The sequence below is a fragment of the Xenopus laevis genome, chromosome 1S (genome assembly GCF_017654675.1).
Source record: "Xenopus laevis strain J_2021 chromosome 1S, Xenopus_laevis_v10.1, whole genome shotgun sequence".
Classification (NCBI taxonomy): domain Eukaryota; kingdom Metazoa; phylum Chordata; class Amphibia; order Anura; family Pipidae; genus Xenopus; species Xenopus laevis.
In genome coordinates this window covers 155,378,440-155,390,663 of record NC_054372.1, presented here as the reverse complement: position 1 = coordinate 155,390,663, position 12,224 = coordinate 155,378,440, and positions in this window count along the sequence as shown.

Here is a 12,224-nt window from a genome sequence, read left to right as displayed (position 1 = left end):
CTAAGGTCCCACCCTGGATTTGAACTCTGGACTCTGCAGCTATGGTGCAGGCACCTTACCTATCGCGCCACAGAGCATGTGCGGGGTGTTTTGGCTCTGGATGACTATTACAACCAAATGTCCCTTTGATTAATGGAGCTTAAAGAAAAAGACAGCTTGTGCATATCTTCTAAGGTCCCACCCGGGATTTGAACTCTGGACTCTGCGGCCATGGTGCAGGCACCTTACCGATCACGCCACAGAGTCTGTGCAGGGCTTCTCGGCTCCAGATGACTATTACAAGCAAATGTCCCTTTGATTAATGGAGCTTAAAGAAAAAGGCAGTTGGTGCATATACTCTAAAGGTCCCACCCGGGATTTGAACTCTGGACTCTGCGGCCATGGTGCAGGTACCTTACCTGTCGCGCCACAGAACCTGTGCAGAGTTGTATGCCTCCAGATGACTATTTTAAACAAATGTCCCTTTGTGCACTTGACAAGAGGCACCGGTAGGCAATCTTCTGTCTGACCGAGTCAATACTCCCCTAGAAAGCTTAGGAAAGAAGGCCTTCCGTATGGCCAAGCGGTTCAGGCGTATGTCTGGGGTGCCGATGGTTGTGAGTTCGAATCCCGCCTGCGACAGAAGCTCGTCGTCCCTGGAATGGCTCGTTGGGTTAAGGAAGTAAGTCAGATGGCGTGTTGATCAGTGGAAGTTGCTTCGTGAAAGAAACCACTCCGGATGGGTCAGTGCAAGCCGCCGCCTGGGAACATAGTGCCGCATGGATCAAAGGTAATTGGTAGAGGGATGAGCTGTCGCAATGGCCCAGGTGGGAGCTGCCGCCATGACCAGGGGGGGGGACCTCACGAGCGCCTGTGATGGAATGCAGGGGGTCTTGCTGAAAAAAATGGTGGGTGGCAGCTGGTCTTGCTGAATGGTATGGTTGGCCTGTTATACAAGCAGATGATACAGGGTTGATTAATCAATTCTGACGCTAGTTGCGCTGGTTTCTTTGCTGCCATGTAGTTATTATCCATATTAATTACTAATCAGCCTTATACTGTGACATTTATATTCTATGTGTACTGTATATTTTGAGTCCGTCCCTACGCTCAGTAGCTGAAAGCAGCACAGAGCATGTGCAGTGAATCAGCTTAAATGAAGACGGGAGCTACTGAGGTATCTTTGGAGACCCAGATCTTTACTGCTAAAGGGCTGTGGTTGCCTTGCGCTGGTACAGAAGCCCAAAACGTAACGTACAACATTTCTAGCTTACTTCTTTCGTTTCACTTCAGTGTCGGACTGGCCCGGCGAGACACCGGGAAAAAACCCGGTGGGCCCCGACCCTCGTGGGCCCCCGCTGGGCCAGACCCTATCTACCAGTATAAAAATGTTGAGAAAAGTTTACGGCGATGCGCATCGCATCGCCGTTTGCGCATGCGCACCGAGCGGCGCATACGCACAGTTTGGCGCGTCGCAGTAGGGGGGCGGGGGGCCCTGGACCAGCAGTCCCGGTGGGCCCCGGGCCCCCCAGTCCGACCCTGTTTCACTTTCCTTGTGCTTTAAACCACCCAGGTATCTGCTTTGGGTGGGTTTCCCATCTGGCCTTCTACCCAGACCCGGACTGGCAATCTGTGAGTTTGGGCAAATGCCCCATGGGCCGCAATTTTTGAATTGTAAATGGGTACCTGGGCCTGTAAATGGGCTCCTGGGGCTACCAAAAAGCCATTCCAAACTACAGCTCACTTACCTGTTGGCAGGAAAGGTGCATGTAGCAGTCAGGCTAAAGGTGAATGTTTATGTGGATCGGTGCAGAGTGGGAAGCTATAGATGAGGTGGAGCGTCAGGCGGAAGCAGCGTTGGTTCAGAATCGGCAGGCATTCTCACTGTCTGCTGACGTCAGGTAAGAATGTAGGAGTCAAAACACTCTTAGTTGCCTTTATCGGCCTACGCCCTATATTGGTGTAGAAGGCAGATAACACCCAAATGCGAATTTCAGTAGTGGGCACCACTCGGGTGACAGACAATTACAGGGGTTTTGATTGCAGTGGTTTTCCCTGAGAGCACTGTGGACGTTAAAATACTACATTTGCCATGAACCCAAGCCAGCAAGCATGGAGAGTAGGAAATTAAGAGTGTTTCAAAAAGCTTTGTGTTATATGAGGGTGTTCTCTCTTCTGCTCCAGGTTTTACCTTATTTAATTGCGTAAGTTGTTTCAGCTCCAAAACCCTAAACCCCCCCGACCTGATCTTTTTTGACCTTTGCCTAGCATCAGCCTGCGGTTAACCTCGGTAATTGTTCATTGAGAAAGTGTTCTGTACAAAACGTGAAAAAATATTTGGAAAGCCGATTAGCAAAGGCAGCTGTGACGCTTTACAGAATCCGAAGTATCGGTTACGCATTAACGTAGCCAAAAAAATAAGCATCCGGCGGCAAATGCCCTGGCTTCCAACAGACCCCCTCCATGCCGGGACTCAATCTCGGGCTCTTTTGGCGGGAGGTGTGCGATTGGACACGTGCGCCACAGAGAAGACAGACAAGAGCTATTTCGCCCTTGCCAGTTTTGCCTGAATTCAAAGTAGCCGCGACTGGTTAAAAGAGCTTGGAAAAAAAGGGTGGAGATGGCCCCGCAAGGAAAAGTGCAGCTTGTGCACATCCTCTAAGGTCCCACCCTGGATTTGAACTCTGGACTCTGCAGCTATGGTGCAGGCACCTTACCTATCGCGCCACAGAGCATGTGCGGGGTGTTTTGGCTCTGGATGACTATTACAACCAAATGTCCCTTTGTTTAATGAAGCTTAAGGAAAAGCGTAGCTTGGGCATATCCTCTAAGGCCCCACCCGGGATTTGAACTCTGGACTCTGCGACCATGGCGCAGGCACCTTACCTATCGCGCCACAGAGTCTGTGCAGGCCTGTTTGGCTCTGGATGACTATTAAAGCCAAATGTCCCTTTGATTAATGGAGCTTAAAGAAAAAGACAGCTTGTGCATATCATCTAAGGTCCCACCCGGGATTTGAACTCTGGACTCTGCGGCCATGGTGCAGGCACCTTACCGATCGCGCCACAGAGTCTGTGCAGGGCTTCTTGGCTCCGGATGACTATTACAAGCAAATGTCCCTTTGATTAATGGAGCTTAAAGAAAAAGGCAGTTTGTGCATATACTCTAAGGTCCCACCCGGGATTTGAACTCTGGACTCTGCGGCCATGGTGCAGGCACCTTACCTGTCACGCCACAGAACCTGTGCTGGCTTGTATGCCTCCAGATGACTATTTTAAACAAATGTCCCTTTGTGCAATTGACAAGAGGCACCGGTAGGCAATCTTCTGTCTGACCGAGTCAATACTCCCCTAGAAAGCTTAGGAAAGAAGGCCTTCCGTATGGCCAAGCGGTTAAGGCGCATGTCTGGGGTGCCGATGGTCGTGAGTTCGAATCCCGCCTGCGACAGAAGCTCGTCGCCACTGGAATGGCTCGTTGGGTTAAGGAAGTAAGTCAGATGGCGTGTTGATCAGTGGAAGTTGCTTCGTGAAAGAAACCACTCCGGATGGGTCAGTGCAAGCCGCCGCCTGGGAAGATATTGCCGCATGGATCAAAGGTAATTGGTAGAGGGATGAGCTGTCGCAATGGCCCAGGTGGGAGCTGCCGCCATGACCAGGGGGGGGACCCCACGAGCGCCTGTGATGGAATGCAGGGGGTCTTGCTGAAAAAAATGGTGGGTGGCTGCTGGTCTTGCTGAATGAAATGGTATGGTTGGCCTGTTATACAAGCAGATGATACAGGGTTGATTAATCAATTCTGACGCTAGTTGCGCTGGTTTCTTTGCTGCCATGTAGTTATTATCCATATTAATTACTAATCAGCCTTATACTGTGACATTTATATTCTATGTGTACTGTATATTTTGAGTCCGTCCTTACGCTCAGTAGCTGAAAGCAGCACAGAGCATGTGCAGTGAATCAGCTTAAATGAAGACGGGGAGCTACTGAGGTATCTTTGGAGACCCAGATCTTTACTGCTAAAGGGCTGTGGTTGCCTTGCGCTGGTACAGAAGCCCAAAACGTAACGTACAACATTTCTAGCTTACTTCTTTCGTTTCACTTTCCTTGTGCTTTAAACCACCCAGGTATCTGCTTTGGGTGGGTTTCCCATCTGGCCTTCTACCCAGACCCGGACTGGCAATCTGTGAGTTTGGGCAAATGCCCCATGGGCCGCAATTTTTGAATTGTAAATGGGTACCTGGGCCTGTAAATGGGCTCCTGGGGCTACCAAAAAGCCATTCCAAACTACAGCTAACTTACCTGTTGGCAGGAAAGGTGCATGTAGCAGTCAGGCTAAAGGTGAATGTTTATGTGGATCGGTGCAGAGTGGGAAGCTATAGATGAGGTGGAGCGTCAGGCGGAAGCAGCGTTGGTTCAGAATCGGCAGGCATTTTCACTGTCTGCTGACGTCAGGTAAGAATGTAGGAGTCAAAACACTCTTAGTTGCCTTTATCGGCCTACGCCCTATATTGGTGTAGAAGGCAGATAACACCCAAATGCGAATTTCAGTAGTGGGCACCACTCGGGTGACAGACAATTACAGGGGTTTTGATTGCAGTGGTTTTCCCTGAGAGCACTGTGGACGTTAAAATACTACATTTGCCATGAACCCAAGCCAGCAAGCATGGAGAGTAGGAAATTAAGAGTGTTTCAAAAAGCTTTGTGTTAAATGAGGGTGTGCTCTCTTCTGCTCCAGGTTTTACCTTATTTAACTGCGTAAGTTGTTTCAGCTCCAAAACCCCCAAACCCCCCCGACCTGATCTTTTTTGACCTTTGCCTAGCATCAGCCTGCGGTTAACCTCGGTAATTGTTCATTGAGAAAGTGTTCTGTACAAAACGTGAAAAAATATTTGGAAAGCCGATTAGCAAAGGCAGCTGTGGCGCTTTACAGAATCCGAAGTATCGGTTACGCATTAACGTAGCCAAAAAAATAAGCATCCGGCAGCAAATGCCCTGGCTTCCAACAGAACGCCCCCAAACCGGGACTCAATCTCGGGCTCTTTTGGCGGGCTCTTTTGGCGGGAGGTGTGCGATTGGACACGTGCGCCACAGAGAAGACAGACAAGAGCTATTTCGCCCCTGGCCAGTTTTGCCTGAATTCAAAGTAGCCGCGACTGGTTAAAAGAGCTTGAAAAAAAAGGGTGGAGATGGCCCCGCAAGGAAAAGTGCAGCTTGTGCACATCCTCTAAGGTCCCACCCTGGATTTGAACTCTGGACTCTGCAGCTATGGTGCAGGCACCTTACCTATCGCGCCACAGAGCATGTGCGGGGTGTTTTGGCTCTGGATGACTATTACAACCAAATGTCCCTTTGTTTAATGAAGCTTAAGGAAAAGCGTAGCTTGGGCATATCCTCTAAGGCCCCACCCGGGATTTGAACTCTGGACTCTGCGGCCATGGCGCAGGCACCTTACCTATCGCGCCACAGAGTCTGTGCGGGCCTGTTTGGCTCTGGATGACTATTAAAACCAAATGTCCCTTTGATTAATGGAGCTTAAAGAAAAACACAGCTTGTGCATATCTTCTAAGGTCCCACCCGGGATTTGAACTCTGGACTCTGTGGCCATGGTGCAGGCACCTTACCGATCGCGCCACAGAGTTTGTGCAGGGCTTCTTGGCTCCGGATGACTATTACAAGCAAATGTCCCTTTGATTCATGGAGCTTAAAGAAAAAGGCATTTGTGCATATACTCTAAGGTCCCACCCGGGATTTGAACTCTGGACTCTGCGGCCATGTTGCAGGCACCTTACCTGTCGCGCCACAGAACCTGTGCAAGCTTGTATGCCTCCAGATGACTATTTTAAACAAACGTCCCTTTGTGCAATTGACAAGAGGCACCGGTAGGCAATCTTCTGTCTGACCGAGTCAATACTCCCCTAGAAAGCTTAGGAAAGAAGGCCTTCCGTATGGCCAAGTGGTTAAGGCGCATGTCTGGGGTGCCGATGGTCGTGAGTTCGAATCCCGCCTGCGACAGAAGCTCATCGTCACTGGAATGGCTCGTTGGGTTATTCTATGTGTACTGTATATTTTGAGCCCGTCCCTACGCTCAGTAGCTGAAAGCAGCACAGAGCATGTGCAGTGAATCAGCTTAAATGAAGACGGGGAGCTACTGAGGTATCTTTGGAGACCCAGATCTTTACTGCTAAAGGGCTGTGGTTGCCTTGCGCTGGTACAGAAGCCCAAAACGTAACGTACAACATTTCTAGCTTACTTCTTTCGTTTCACTTTCCTTGTGCTTTAAACCACCCAGGTATCTGCTTTGGGTGGGTTTCCCATCTGGCCTTCTACCCAGACCCAGACTGGCAATCTGTGAGTTTGGGCAAATGCCCCATGGGCCGCAATTTTTGAATTGTAAATGGGTACCTGGGCCTGTAAATGGGCTCCTGGGGCTACCAAAAAGCCATTCCAAACTACAGCTCACTTACCTGTTGGCAGGAAAGGTGCATGTAGCAGTCAGGCTAAAGGTGAATGTTTATGTGGATCGGTGCAGAGTGGGAAGCTATAGATGAGGTGGAGTGTCAGGCGGAAGCAGCGTTGGTTCAGAATCGGCAGGCATTTTCACTGTCTGCTGACGTCAGGTAAGAATGTAGGAGTCAAAACACTCTTAGTTGCCTTTATCGGCCTACGCCCTATATTTGTGTAGAAGGCAGATAACACCCAAATGCGAATTTCAGTAGTGGGCACCACTCGGGTGACAGACAATTACAGGGGTTTTGATTGCAGTGGTTTTCCCTGAGAGCACTGTGGACGTTAAAATACTACATTTGCCATGAACCCAAGCCAGCAAGCATGGAGAGTAGGAAATTAAGAGTGTTTCAAAAAGCTTTGTGTTATATGAGGGTGTTCTCTCTTCTGCTCCAGGTTTTACCTTATTTAACTGCGTAAGTTGTTTCAGCTCCAAAACCCCCAAACCCCCCTGACCTGATCTTTTTTGACCTTTGCCTAGCATCAGCCTGCGGTTAACCTCGGTAATTGTTCATTGAGAAAGTGTTCTGTACAAAACGTGAAAAAATATTTGGAAAGCCGATTAGCAAAGGCAGCTGTGGCGCTTTACAGAATCCGAAGTATCGGTTACGCATTAACGTAGCCAAAAAAATAAGCATCCGGCAGCAAATGCCCTGGCTTCCAACAGAACGCCCCCAAACCGGGACTCAATCTCGGGCTCTTTTGGCGGGAGGTGTGCGATTGGACACGTGCGCCACAGAGAAGACAGACAAGAGCTATTTCGCCCTTGCCAGTTTTGCCTGAATTCAAAGTAGCCGCGACTGGTTAAAAGAGCTTGAAAAAAAAGGGTGGAGATGGCCCCGCAAGGAAAAGTGCAGCTTGTGCACATCCTCTAAGGTCCCACCCTGGATTTGAACTCTGGACTCTGCAGATATGGTGCAGGCACCTTACCTATCGCGCCACAGAGCATGTGCGGGGTGTTTTGGCTCTGGATGACTATTAAAACCAAATGTCCCTTTGATTAATGGAGCTTAAAGAAAAAGACAGCTTGTGCATATCTTCTAAGGTCCCACCCGGGATTTGAACTCTGCGGCCATGGTGCAGGCACCTTACCGATCGCGCCACAGAGTTTGTGCAGGGTCTCTTGGCTCCGGATGACTATTACAAGCAAATGTCCCTTTGATTCATGGAGCTTAATGAAAAAGGCAGTTTGTGCATATACTCTAAGGTCCCACCCGGGATTTGAACTCTGGACTATGCGGCCATGGTGCAGGCACCTTACCTGTCGCGCCACAGAACCTGTGCTGGCTTGTGTGCCCCCAGATGACTATTTTAAACAAATGTCCCTTTGTGCAATTGACAAGAGGCACCGGTAGGCAATCTTCTGTCTGACCGAGTCAATACTCCCCTAGAAAGCTTAGGAAAGAAGGCCTTCTGTATGGCCAAGCGGTTAAGGCGCATGTCTGGGGTGCCGATGGTCGTGAGTTCGAATCCCGCCTGCGACAGAAGCTCATCGTCACTGGAATGGCTCTTTGGGTTATTCTATGTGTACTGTATATTTTGAGTCCGTCCCTACGCTCAGTAGCTGAAAGCAGCACAGAGCATGTGCAGTGAATCAGCTTAAATGAAGACGGGGAGCTACTGAGGTATCTTTGGAGACCCAGATCTTTACTGCTAAAGGGCTGTGGTTGCCTTGCGCTGGTACAGAAGTCCAAAACGTAACGTACAACATTTCTAGCTTACTTCTTTCGTTTCACTTTCCTTGTGCTTTAAACCACCCAGGTATCTGCTTTGGGTGGGTTTCCCATCTGGCCTTCTACCCAGACCCAGACTGGCAATCTGTGAGTTTGGGCAAATGCCCCATGGGCCGCAATTTTTGAATTGTAAATGGGTACCTGGGCCTGTAAATGGGCTCCTGGGGCTACCAAAAAGCCATTCCAAACTACAGCTCACTTACCTGTTGGCAGGAAAGGTGCATGTAGCAGTCAGGCTAAAGGTGAATGTTTATGTGGATCGGTGCAGAGTGGGAAGCTATAGATGAGGTGGAGCGTTAGGCGGAAGCAGCGTTGGTTCAGAATCGGCAGGCATTTTCACTGTCTGCTGACGTCAGGTAAGAATGTAGGAGTCAAAACACTCTTAGTTGCCTTTATCGGCCTACGCCCTATATTGGTGTAGAAGGCAGATAACACCCAAATGCGAATTTCAGTAGTGGGCACCACTCGGGTGACAGACAATTACAGGGGTTTTGATTGCAGTGGTTTTCCCTGAGAGCACTGTGGACGTTAAAATACTACATTTGCCATGAACCCAAGCCAGCAAGCATGGAGAGTAGGAAATTAAGAGTGTTTCAAAAAGCTTTGTGTTATATGAGGGTGTTCTCTCTTCTGCTCCAGGTTTTACCTTATTTAACTGCGTAAGTTGTTTCAGCTCCAAAACCCCCAAACCCCCCCGACCTGATCTTTTTTGACCTTTGCCTAGCATCAGCATGCGGTTAACCTCGGTAATTGTTCATTGAGAAAGTGTTCTGTACAAAACGTGAAAAAATATTTGGAAAGCCGATTAGCAAAGGCAGCTGTGGCGCTTTACAGAATCTGAAGTATCGGTTACTCATTAACGTAGCCAAAAAAAAAAAAGCATCCGGCGGCAAATGACCTGGCTTCCAACAGACTGCCCCCAAGCCGAGACTAAATGTCGGGCTCTTTTGGCGGGAGACGTGCGATTGGACACATGCGCCACAGAGAAGACAGACAAGAGCTATTTTGCCCTTGCCAGTTTTGCCTGAATTCAAAGTAGCCGCGACTGGTTAAAAGAGCTTAAAAAAAAGGGTGGAGATGGCCCCGCAAGGAAAAGGGCAGCTTGTGCACATCCTCTAAGGTCCCACCCGGGATTTGAACTCTGGACTCTGCAGCTATGGTGCAGGCACCTTACCTATCACGCCACAGAGCATGTGCATAGTGTTTTGGCTCTGGATGACTATTAGAACCAAATGTTCTTTTGGTTAATGAATCTAAAGAAAAAGGGCATCTTGGGAATATCCTCTAAGACCACACCCAGGATTTGAACTCTGGACTCTTCGGCCATGGCGCAGGCACCTTACCTATCGTGCCACAGAGTCTGTGCAGGGCTTCTCGGCTCCGATTGACTATTACAAGCAAATGTCCCTTTGATTAATTGAGCTTAAAGAAAAAGGCAGTTTGTGCATATACTCTAAGGTCCCACCCGGGATTTGAACTCTGGACTGTGCAGCCATGGTGCAGGCACCTTACCGGTCTCGCCACAGAACATGTGCAGGGTTGTATGGCTCCAGATGACTATTTTAAACAAATGTCCCTTTGTGCAATTGACAAGATGCACCGGTAGGCAATCTTCTGTCTGACCGAGTCAATACTCCCCTAGAAAGCTTAGGAAAGAAAGCTTAGGAAAGAAAGCCTTCCATATGGCCAAGCGGTTAAGGCGCATGTCGGGGCTGCCGATGGTCGTGAGTTCGAATCCTGCCTGTGACAGAAGCTCGTCGTCACTGGAAAGGCTTGTTGGGTTATGGAAGTAAGTCAGATGGCGTGATCAGTGGAAGTTGCTTCGTGAAAGAAACCGCTCCAGATGGGTCTGTGCAAGCGCCGCCTGGGAAGATAGTGCTGCATGGATTAAAGGTAATTGGTAAAGGGATGAGCTGTGGCAATGGCCCAGCTGCCGCCATGGCCAGGGGGGTACGCCACGAGCGTCTGTGATGGAATGGAGGGAGTCTTGCTGAAATAAATGGTGGGTGGCTGCTGGTCTTGGCCTGTTATACAAGCAGACGATACAGGGCTGATTAATCAATTCTGACACTGGTTTCTGTGCTGCCATGTAGTAATTATCCATATTAATTATTATTATTAACATGTATTTATATAGCGCCAACATATTGCGTAGCACTGTAAAGTAAATGTGATTATACAACTACATCACATGAATTACATATATAGAATATATGGAGTAACAAACATCACAATCAATACTGGTACAAAAAGGTGAGGAAGGCCCTATGCATAGGCATACAGTCTAAAGGGAAGGGAGTAATACACAAGGTGTGGGAGTGGGCAAGATTGAAGTAAGTGGGTGAGAACTGTGGTGTTGTATGTGGTGCTGCGTTTGGTAGTTAAGCAGAGTGAGGGTAGGCTTCTCGAAAGAAGTGCATTATCAGAGATTTTTTGAAAGCAGAAAGGTTGGGAGAAAGTCGGACAGACCGTGGGAGAGCGTTTCAGAGGAGGGGTGCAGCCCTTGCAAAGTCTTGAATGCGAGCATGTGAGGAGGTAATGAGAGAAGAGTTGAGTAGCAGGTCAGTAGAGGAGCGTAGTAAGCCAGTGGGTGAGTATATAGAGATGAGTTCAGAGATGTAGGGTGGAGCAGAGTTGTGAAGTGCTTTGAAAGTCAGTGTCATTAATTTGAATTTGATTCTGAAAGGTAAAGGAAGCCAGTGCAGGGATTGACAGAATGGTGATTTACTAATTACAGAATTACAGAATCAGCCTTATACTGTGACATTTATATTGTATATGTGTACTGTATATTTTGAGTCGTCCCTACGCTCAGTAGCTGAAAGCAGCACAGAGCATGTGCAGTGAATCAGCTTAAAAGAAGATGGGGAGCTACTGAGGTATCTTTGGAGACCCAGATCTTTACTGCTAAAGGGCTGTGGTTGCCTTGCGCTGGTACAGAAGCCCAAAACGTAACGTACAACATTTCTAGCTTACTTCTTTCATTTCACTTTCCTTGTCCTTTAACCCACCCAGGTATCTGCTTTGGGTGGGTTCCCCATCTGGCCTCCTACCCAGACCCGGACTGGCAATCTGTGAGTTTGGGCAAATGGGCCGCAATTTTTGAATTGTAAATGGGTACCTGGGCCTGTAAATGGGCTCCTGGGGCTACCAAAAAGCCATTCCAAACTACAGCTCACTTACCTGTTGGCAGGAAAGGTGCATGTAGCAGTCAGGCTAAAGGTGAATGTTTATGTGGATCGGTGCAGAGTGGGAAGTTATAGATGAGGTGGAGCGTCAGGCGGAAGCAGCATTGGTTCAGAATCGGCAGGCATTTTCTGGTGACGTCAGGTAAGAATACAGGAGTCAAAACACTCTTAGTTGCCTTTAGCGGCCTATGCCGGATATTGGTGTACAAGGCAGATAACACCCAAATGCGAATTTCAGTAGTGGGCACCACTCGGGTGACAGACAATTACAGGGGTTTTGATTGCAGTGGTTTTTCCCTGGCTCTTTTGGAGGGAGATGTGCGATTGAACACGTGCGCCACAGAGAAGACAGAGAAGAGCTATTTCGCCCTTGCCAGTTTTGCCTGAATTCAAAGTATGTAGGGTGTTTAGCGGGCGAGAAAGCCATTCCACACACATGGGATAAAAAATCAGTGTCCAGCTTTATTGGAAAAATTAAAACAACAAACAGGCATCCTTAGCAGATGTACTCCTACCCTATGACATGTTAGATCACCTGACGCGTTTCATGCCCCTTTCTGGCACTTCATCAGAGGTGAGGTCACAGGATATCCTGTGCCTTATATACCTATGTTCATTAAAAAAATCTCAGATATAAAACAAAGCAAAAAAAAAGAATATGTTTTGTTTGTTACAAGTCATATTGGTCACAACAGATATTATCATAATGTGATATAAAGACATATTAGTTTTTACACTTCCTTAACAGCGATGTTATTCACTCATACATCATTACATATGCACATTTATGGGTTGTTATACACACATTATGGCTGAAAAAA